This window comes from Capra hircus, chromosome 24, assembly GCF_001704415.2.
Source record: "Capra hircus breed San Clemente chromosome 24, ASM170441v1, whole genome shotgun sequence".
In the NCBI taxonomy this organism is placed as follows: Eukaryota; Metazoa; Chordata; class Mammalia; order Artiodactyla; family Bovidae; genus Capra; species Capra hircus.
In genome coordinates this window covers 8,513,799-8,524,411 of record NC_030831.1, presented here as the reverse complement: position 1 = coordinate 8,524,411, position 10,613 = coordinate 8,513,799, and the positions used below count along the sequence as shown (strand labels likewise).

The 10,613-nt window shown below is 36.5% G+C and overlaps 1 protein-coding gene across 1 annotated transcript in view; it reads left to right on the top strand.

The window, feature by feature from the left end:
• The window catches only part of CCDC102B (coiled-coil domain containing 102B), a 257,611-nt gene continuing 247,718 nt past the window's right edge, over nt 721-10,613 (top strand). The window contains exon 1 of the mRNA XM_005696959.3: nt 721-868. The gene's annotated coding sequence lies outside the window, so the exon portion shown is untranslated. The remainder of the gene's footprint in view (nt 869-10,613) is intronic.

Genomic DNA, 10,613 nt, shown 5'->3' with positions numbered 1-10,613 from the left:
ATATAAGAATACAGTGACTGTTTCTTCTGCCCTCTCTGAAAAAAACTTTGGACATTCTATGCTGTTAATTCAACTAAAAAAAAACTTTTGTGTGTGTGTGTGGTCTGCCGTCACCCATTCATCAGGACACTTCCTGACAGCTGCATCATGTCGCAGGAAGGTCACTCCATTTGTTTTTTGTCCCCCCCCGCCCCGACCCCACCCAGGGCAAGGGCCAGAGAGCTCTCTGGGGGCCCAGGAGACTGCAGCTCATAGTTCTTGCCTACATGAATGAAATCAAAGGTTCTGACATACCTTTCTGTATCTTGATTTCTATACCCAAGTAGTTTATTACATATTCTTTTTTCTTTTGGGGCACAATCTAATAAAGATCAGATTGAACCAATGATGCTTCCTACTGTTCCTGTCATCTGCATTATAATCTTTCTTTAAATCTTTTACGGATAGATTCTTTTTGCTTTGCCAATTTTTCTGTTACTGCTGCAAGTTAAGCAAATTGCTATTAAACATTAAACATACTGTTGGGTGATGAAGGGGTGTGTGTTTCTCCCTTTATTATGCATAGTAAAATTTCAAATAGGTTGTGTAGAAGCATTAGATTATGGTGCTGAGTTAGGGACACTAAAACGATTTCCTTTTGGATCGCTCAAATGTGATCCACGGAGGGTGTTGTGGTATTGGTTTTGATAAAACTTCACAACCAATTGGAACCTTCTTCGAGTTAGTGTGGAGTGGCCTTAATGCTGGAAATAATCCTGTTGGCCTGGACCCCAGAGCTATACAGATGAGAAAAGGATGCAGGGAATTCTTCTGTTTACACATGTGTCTGTAACACTGAGCCGCCGGAGCAGCCCAGCCAGCCCAGAGGGTAAGATGCTTAATAACCTTGTGGCTTTTTATTTAATTTTTGTGTTTTCCTGCTTGGGTAGAACCTGTGTTGTTCTCGGAGCAAAGAAAAAGACAGTTGCTTATAAGATCCAAAACAAAACTACCATAGGTCTGGGAAACAGAGGGAATGGACGTTTCTTCTTAAAGTAGACTTGATTTCTTCCCTGCCTCTTCTGTTTCCCACGTTGGTATTATTTCTCCTGGCAGCTTGTTATACAATTCCAGTTTTGTAAAAAAGCAAAACAAAAAACAAAAAACAAAACACTGTATACTAACAAAACTCAGGTAAGATTTTTCAACTCTAAACTTAGACAGTAAGATAATATGTTGATAATAAGACCTTGTCTTGTAGTTCCAAATGAATGAGTTAGCCAATGTGTTTGAAGTAGTTTATATTCTTAGAGTAAAAATAAAGTAGAATTGCTATGCAAATCCTCCTACGTATGTCTCATGCATTTAGAGTTATTTTCATTTTGCTGGTCCGTGTGCTGAATTCCTGTCACTGTTAGCAGAAAAGTATACTTTAAACTTAGCACTAATATTGATTTCTCTATGTAAGTTACCTGGGTAGTGTGGAGAAGAGACATAAAATAATACAATCCTATATAAAATAAAAGGAAATGGATATTTAGAGAAAGTCATTACAGAACTGAAGAAAACATAGCCTCTGGGAAGTATTTGCTTATGTTTCCTGCAAAGATAAATTATGAAATGAAGGTTGAGTGGGCAAAGCTGTTAAATAGAAATAAAAAGGAGATATTCTTTTAAAAAATATACTTATAAATGTGCAACATAGCTTTGAAATGCACGGTGATATTTCTTGATATTCTTGCTTACAGGAGCACTAGTTATCCTATTTTCTAAAATCATCTGAATACACATTTGCTAATATTTTTGTGGGATAGAGTATTGTTACAACTTTTGATTAAATGTTTTGTTGTTAATGATTTTATTGTCAAATATCCTCACATATAAATTAGTTTCTAATTCTGACTTTTCTCCATAGTTTTACAGAAGCATTAGATTAGAAAGGAGTCTTGAAAAGCTAGCGATACAACAGTTGTATAAGTTTGGTGTAATTTTGCAATACTGATTTAATATCAACGTGTATTTGAGTATTTGGAAAAATGTTTCACATGAATTGCATTTCCCCCCAAAACTTTAAAAAGTAGCTTCCTTGTGAGATAACATCATTCAGTGGGGTCTCTTTTGAAGCTTTCATGTGTTTTCATTGGATTCAGTATTTGTTTGACACAGGGACGTAGTTTGTGGTGCCTCACTACGGGTGTAGCCTTGAAATTTACGATTTTAGAGACACCTTGAAAGAAAAGTCTGGATGCCTGAGTTGAGGTTTAAAAAATCAGTGGAATTTCCACTGTGATAAGAGAACAGACTATGTAGGATTTTAATACCTTTAAACCATGAAATTTCTGCAGCTTGTTTTATCTCCCTGGATATGTTCCAGTGTCTCCTAGTTTATAGTCTATGGGAACTTGAATAGCATTTGTATCCTACTGTTGTGTGAAAATTGTATAAACCTTAATTACATTGAATTGGCTCAGAGTAATTTGCAGGTCCACTCTACCCTTCTCCTTTTCTGTTTACTTTTCTTTCTATTAATTTTTGAGCATTTGATACTGAGACTCCAATTAAAAATCTTATTTCCTTAAACAAATGATTGTAATATATAGTGGAACTTACATGTAACTTTGTTCTGTATTTTCAAAGTCTCCTGTAAATCTGCTATCATACTTTCATAATCTAAAAAGGGAAAAAAATCAGTGGAACTTGAATAGTTGCTAAAAACCCCAAAGACTCTTCTACGATGTAGAAGTGGTTGGAGCAAAGGATTTTGAGGCAAAAATTAATATAGAGCGAGGTAGGCTAGGGATGAGTAACCCATCTCACTGAAGCAGAAAAAAATATACCTTGTGAGTAGTAGACACTGGGCTCAATAGAAAGCAGGACATAGCTATGGAGCATCTTACAACTCACACATTAATTTTGTCCTTATATAATATACAGAGGTGGCAATTACAAATTTCTGAAGATGCAAATTTCTTCTACTCATCCTCTTCTTCCTTCTTCTTCATCATCTTATTCTTCTTAACCATCAGCTTCTTCTTCATCGTTGAAATATTTTCAATATGTAAGTGTGCTTCTGTGTGCAATGTAATTACATACGTATCTACAATTTTGACAGCTATGCAATCAAATGAGCTTCATTTTACACAGTATCTTCATGTTATACATGAATGAATCTTATGTTCAAAAATGTTAGATGATTTCTTTAAAGCCACAGATATAGTAAGTGAAGCAGGATTCCAAACAACGTCTTTCTGGCTCCAGAGCTCTTCTACTCTGCTGCACTGGTATTTTAGGAATGTAAATCTGGCAGGAGTTAGCAAGACGGTTGGGAGTGGGCTTTGGGGTAATTGAGCCCCGGGAATGGGTGGTGAGACCACAGGCAGATCAATTCCAGCAACTGTAGACCAAGCCAATCACAGCCCCCTCAGGTGGCCCGCTCTTGCCTTTGGAATAGAAAGAAGAAAATAAGCAGTCTTTACATTTAAGTTGGCTGTTCTCGTATTCAGCTCTTTTGTTTGTCTCGGTTATTTTCTTGAATGTTGTATTCATACTCAAAGAAGATATATTTTGATTTCTCAAAGGAAATTTCATCTCTGATTTTCATCTAATATTACTTATTCACAAATGAAATAAATGAAGTGACTGGAAATGAAATGACATTGGGAACACACTGCCATTCCTTTTTTTTTTTTTTTTAATGTGGGCTATGAATGAATGCCTAGTGACCACATCTTCTTAAAATTATGGAGATACAATTATTACCAAAGAAAATTATCCTATAAGTTTTATTTGAGTGGGTGAAGAGCATATATAAAATTTATACTGCTAATAGGTTATGTTGAGAAGAGTGTACAGATAGTAAAAAGAACTTGTTAACAACACTTTCCCCTTCAAATAGCCAAACCTTAAATGTATTATTTCACTTTTCCTCTAAAGAGCCCAGAACTAGTCTCTTCAATAGCATTCATTTCCTTCTCTATTTTTCAGTATTTTTAATGAAATAAAATTATAAAAGTTCCTTATGTTATAATAATGAGTTTTGTATATGTATGTATAATTTCTATGATATCATTTTAGAAATGTACTATTTTAGAAGCTTGCTATCACTTATAGGCTTTATTGAAGTAATATCTTTTGCCAAGCATCCAAAGAGATAAAGATAGTTGAAATGTAAAGATTCATCCTTTTAAACTTTTCGTTGTTAAAATTATTTGTCATTTCAAATGCTTTGGTCACTAGCTTTATGATATTATAATTATTTAATTAAATTAAGTAACTAGATCTAGGTTGACTTCCAAGACTCTTTCCCAGAGAGGGGATTTTGTATAGCCCCATCCTCTGTGGCCGATTATAGATGCTCATTTGTGATCAAGTGTGAATTGAGAATTTGGTTATTAAAAAAAAGAAATAGGTATTTTATAGGAGAAAATCAGACCATCAAAGAGAAGATGGGTTGGGCTCAAGGCCATGACTGAAATCATAGCTTTGCAGAAGATTATTCATCTTTCTGTATGTATAAATATTACCTGATTGATTTATAATCAGTGGTATTTGCCAAGAATTGCTGTTAGGTGTAACAAAGATATACAGATATTTGAAATTAAAGTTCTGATAGAAGCATTTTTTTGGTATGTGAAGACAGAGATATCCTTAGTATTGGGTAGGAAAAATATGCTCACTGCAGAACTTACAAATGGTGTTTTATCCTAATGCTTGCTTTTAATTTGTAGAATTAAAGTTTCAAAAAAAAAATAGAAGTGAGTCTGTCAGCCACTGACTCATGAACATATGTTTCTAAGATGCAGGAACCATTTAGAAATGTAACAGGAGGTAAAGTGACAATATTCCAATGAAGAGGAGCCTGAAACAACTTTAGTTTTTATGGAAATAGTTCTGAGAGTTTTTCAGTCTTCCATTTCCTCCCTTAGTGAATTTAGGATTATGAAGGCATTATGTCAAAAGTTGAATTTATGATGGCTGCCAAAGTTCTAATGGCTTTATTATTCAGTGTATATTCATAGATTCCTTTCTTCTGTTTGCTCATCATCTGAAAGAGGCAAAAACATAACTCACATATTGTAAGTGCTCGGGGGATAGTAACCCTTTATAGCAAAGATGGGGGGTGACAGTGGAAGCACCAGACAATCCCTGGAGTTTAACATAGTTCTGGAAGATTCTATTTGTAAGCTTTTCCTAGGTAGAAGCTTGAGTAATTGCAGGTGTTGTATAAGGATCCAGGTGTGCTTCATTCCATCTTTTTAAAAAGTCTTTTAAAAAAATTATTTATTTATTTTTGGCTGCACTCCGTCTTCATTACTATGTGTAGACTTTCTCTACAGAGACAGGCCGGGGCAACTTTCTAGTTGCAATGAGTAGGCTTCTCATTGCAGTGGCTTCTTGCTGCCGAGCACAGGCTCTAGAGCATGGCCTCAGTAGATGTAGTACATGGGCTCAGTTGCTCCGTGGGATCTTCCCTGGCCAGGGGCTGAAGTGCCTCCTGCATTGCAAGGCAGACTCTTAACCACTGGACCACCCTTCATTTCATCCTTAGTTCAGGATCTCCTGGAGGTTAAACTAACAGCAGAACTAAGTTGGGCCAAAACCAGACAGCATAGAGCTGCTCTCATCTCATTCTCTGATGCTGCCCAGGCTTCTCTGTTCTTTTTACAATGGCAAAGATTAAGTTATAAAACTTAGATTGTGTGGACTGAAAACACTGACTATGGCAACTATGACTTAATAAATGGATCTAAGGATGTTGACACTGTATGAATCTACTTACAGGCTTCTGAAGCTTGGATCAAATTGAAAATGAAAGTGAAGTTGCTCAGTTGTGTCCAACTCTTTGTGATGCCATGGACTGTAGCCGCCAGGCTCCTCTCTTCATGAGATTTTCCAGGCACAAATACTGGAGTGGGTTGCCATTTCCTTCTCCAGGGGATCTTCCCAACCCAGGGATTGAACCCAGGTCTCCTGCATTACAGGCAGACTTTACCGTCTGAGCCACAAGGGAAGCTTGGATGTGGGACTACAATAAATTTGACCTATTAGCATAGCTAAGCATAGCAAGCTAGCATAGCATAGCTTGATGGAGAAGGAAATGGCAACCCACTCCAGTATCCTTGCCTGGAAAATCTCATGGACAGAGGAACCTGGTGGATTGCAGTCCACGGGGTCGCAAAGAGTCGGGCACGACTGAGCGACTAACACAGTAACACACAGCATAGCTTGATGGGAAACACTCCGGTATTCATGGAGCCATAAGCAGGACCACTCTCTTACATGTTCAGTGTGAAAAAAAAAGAGGAATCAGAGATGATCTCTTGGCTTGATCTAAGAAGCTGGAATAATAAAATGTTTGCTGACAGAGGGAGGCCAGAAGAAAGAGTAGATTAGAAGGTGGTGTTTAAGAATTTGTTTTTGGACATGTGAAATTTGAGATGCCAATTAAATATTGCAATGCTGATGTTGTCAGCTGGATACATGAATCAAGAGCTGAAAGAAGATCTCAGGAGGGAGAAATTATTGTGGTACACATCAGGAAGTAGGTGGATCTGAAGGCAAAGGACTGGATGCATTCAGCTACACCGATTGCCACTGGGGAAGAGGAAAGAGTACGAAGGCTCAACACTGCAGCACTTCCACCTCAGGAGTGTGCAATGGGACAGACTCACTAAAGTGGAATAAGAAGCAGCAATCAGCAAGGTGGGGCTTCCCAGGTAACTCAATGGTAATGAATCTACCTGCCAATGCAGGAGATTGGGTTCGATCCCTGGGTCGGGAAGATCCCCTGGAGGAGGAAATGACAACCCACTCCAGTATTCTTGCCTGAAAAATACCATGGTCAGAGGAGGTTTGTGGGCTATAGTCCATGGGGCCACTAAGGGTTAGGCATGACTGAACATATACCATCAGTAAGGCAGAAAAGCATGAGAAACGGGTTTTCTAGAAGCCAAGTAAACGAGTGATCTGGAAAGTTGTAATGGCCAGTTTATACAAATGCTACTAATTGGTCAAGTAAGACAGGAATTTCAAGCCTGGAATTAGACATTAGTTAGATTTAGCAATGTGAAAGTCATTGTTTTTGTAGAGATCTAGGCTTGCATACTGTTGAAGCTGAAGCTCCAGATTTGACCACATGATGTGAAGAACTGACTCATTGGAAAAGACCCTGATGCTGGGAAAGATGGAAGGCAGGAGGAGAAGGGGACGACAGAGGATGAGATGTTTGGATGGCATCACTGATGCTATTACCAACTCATGTTGATGGACATGAGTTTGAGCAAGCTCCAGGAGTTGGTGATGGACAGGGAAACTTGGTGTCTTGTAGTCCATCAGGTTGCAAAGAGTCGAACATGACCAAGCAACTGAACAACAACAGGCGTTAGTTCTTTCATCTGGATTTCCACTATTGATAGAATGCAGTTTCTAAGCATATATTTGCAAATACCATTGTTATTAATTATGTAAACTTGAATTATAGGTCAAAAACCTCTGTAAGATAGAAAAATATTGCCAAAAGGCACAGAACATTTTTTTTTAATTAAAAAAATTGAAATGTGATTTTCTACTCCTGGACAATTCTCTATGAAAAAGAAATCCCTTAGTTTTTTTTAGATATTTTAGAGTAGAACTGTCTAATTGGAATATCATTCAAGCAACATATACAATTTAAAGTTACATTAAAAAGTCAGAAAATAAACATGGAAGTAACTTAATAGTATAGTTTAACTCTTTGAGACCCCATGGACTTCAGACTATCAGGTTCCTCTGTCTATGGAATTCTACAGACATGAACACCGGAGTGGGTAGCCATTCCTTTCTCCAGGGGATCTTCCATACTCAGGGATCAAACCTGTGTCTCCTGCATCACAGACAGAGCCACCAGGAAAGTCCCAATTTGCTAAATGTGGAAAATTTTGTAACTCATATGTTAAAATATTATTCTAAAATATAATCAATATAAAATTTCAAATGAGATATTTTACATTTTCATTTGCTATGCTGTGCCTAATTTACACACACAGTACATCTCTCAGATGACCCTCATTTCAAGGGTTCATCAGCTCCATCTGGCCAATGACTGCCATGTTGGACAGTGCAGGACCCAAAGTATAAACAAATTGTTCCTATAGCAACCATAGGTCATATTTAGGCATTATATTTATGTCTGTGTTATAAATAAGTGAAGATGTGTCTTTGGGTGACCTTCTCAAGGAACAGGTTTTCTGATTCTGAACCCAGTATTCTCTGGGTTTCACTATACCATTCTGATGATATTCCATAGCTATATTTTTGTGGTACTGAGAAGCATGTGACATATGGTGACCTGTGGAAATAACTGGCGCCAGTATGTTCTTTCCTTGCCACAATTTAAGAAAACCTAATTGGTATGAAGAACAGGAAATGATAAATATGATGAAACACAGTTTCTAGGAATCCACACATTTCTTAATTTTTTTTCCTTCTTTTTATGAATTAAGCAAAAGATAAAAATCTTGGAGAGCAGAGAGAGAAAAAAAAAGTAAAAATAGAGTTTTTGAGGAAGATTTAAAATTGTGGCATCATCAGGATTACCAGGGAAAGAGTTGAAGAAAAAATTTTTATATGATTGAAAGGTAAATATAAAAAAGCAAGTTTAAAAAAAATGAGTGTAATCTGGCTTCAGCTCTTTGCAGTTTTCCTTGCATATGTCTTACATTTTCTGTTTTAGGGGCTGGAATGCCAGATCTTTTGAGAAATATAAACACTGGCTATTAACTTCCTGTTATTTTGACATTTTTAATCTAATTCCTTACTTGTCTTTGCTAAGAAAATAAGAAAACTAAGCATACAATAAAATAAACACATGAAAACTGGTTCTGGATCAATTGGCAGTTGTGCTAAGAACTGTTTTATGGTTAAATTGTTTCTTTCTTTAGTGTTATCTGTTTTTACGCCAAAGGACTGAAAAAAAACAAAAAAGGCCAAACAGAATCATCAACCCTTAGAAAGATAATTGGAGAAATTGGAGATACTCTATGTCTAAACAAATCACTAATACATTTTGGCTAAAATGGAGAAAGCATAGCCAGGGAAGTTACACAATCTCATAGACTAACTGATCTTCAAATAAAAATCTAACATTTATATCTTTAAATAGTTCATGTCTTTTCTTTCTTAAGATTACATGTGTGCATCCTCACTCACTTACCACTTTCTGGGACCCTATGGACTGTAGCCCACCAGGGTCCTCTGTCTATGGGATATTGGAGTGGGTTGCCATTTCCTCCTCCAGAAGATCTTCCTGACCCAGAGATCAAACTCACATCTCTTGCTTCTGCTACTCTGCAGGTGGTTTCTTTACCACTGATCCACTGCGCAAGCCCCTCTAAAATTACAGAATCTTACAAATGAAATGTTATCAGTGAAATCAAGATTTTGGATATATTATTATAAGAGTAGCTTAAGTATTATATAACTACCATATCTGTTTTTTGAGGCTAAGGTTTTTTCTCCCCAATGATATATCTGAAAACTGATTACTTGTTTTATACTAATTAAAATTTAAAGAATTATCTTAGTAGAGTCCATAGATCTATAGGCTATAAATCTAGTGACAGTGACTAAGATAAGTCAACATATTTTCTAAATGTCAACATCTTATTAGCTGCTGTTCTGATAATTTTAATGAAATATATGCCTATATTAATACATCTCAGTTTGTTACATAAGAATGTTCAGTTTTGAGCAATTTCGTTACTCTCCTTTGCTTTTTCTATATTATTTCAGGGGCTTCCCTTGTAGCTCAGTCAATAAAGAGTCTGCCTGCAATGCAAGAGACCCTGGTTTGATGCCTGGGTCAGGAAGATCCCCTAGAGAAGGAAATGGCAATCCACTCCAGTATCTTTGCCTGGAGAATCCCATAGACAGAGGAGCCTTGCAGGCTATGGTCGATGAGGTCACAAGAGTCAGACATGACTTAGTGACTAAATCACATATTATTTCAATTCAGTTTTTCTTAGAGTTAAAATACTCCTTAGCAAGAAAAAAAAAAAACCCAATTGGTTTAACATCCTTAATACCATAAATAAATATAGTACTATAAATGCATAGTTTTAATTATATACAAAATCAATTTTGCATGTTCCTTTTATATTTTTTCCATACATGTCATAAGAGGTACAATATACTCTCTGCAGTTTATAATACTCCTATTCAGAGCCTTGTGATTTCAAACCAAATTAATCATGTGTTTTAAGAAAACAACATAATTGTGAAAGTAGAGAGGTCCGTATTCACTAATAATTTTATTTTCTCAGAGTCTTCTGTAATCTTATTTGCACGGGCATACAATTCAAGGACTACATCTGACTTGTAGTAATTTGGAGCTGTCAGAGCCTTCACTGAACTCCTGCAGTTCTGCACTTTGAACATATTGCCATGGGTGGGTGGAGGCAGCTGGTTTCCTGTTTAAAATATTTTGAGAACTTTTGAAAGTTCAGTTCATTCTCAGCCCAAAGTTTCTTCATTTTCCATCAAGAAAGAAGGACTGAACACGTGTAAATATTTATATTTGGAAGATTAATCAGGAATATGTGATTTAACTCCAAGAATTGGGCTAGTCTGTGTTACAGTTTATGCAATTCTATTATTTC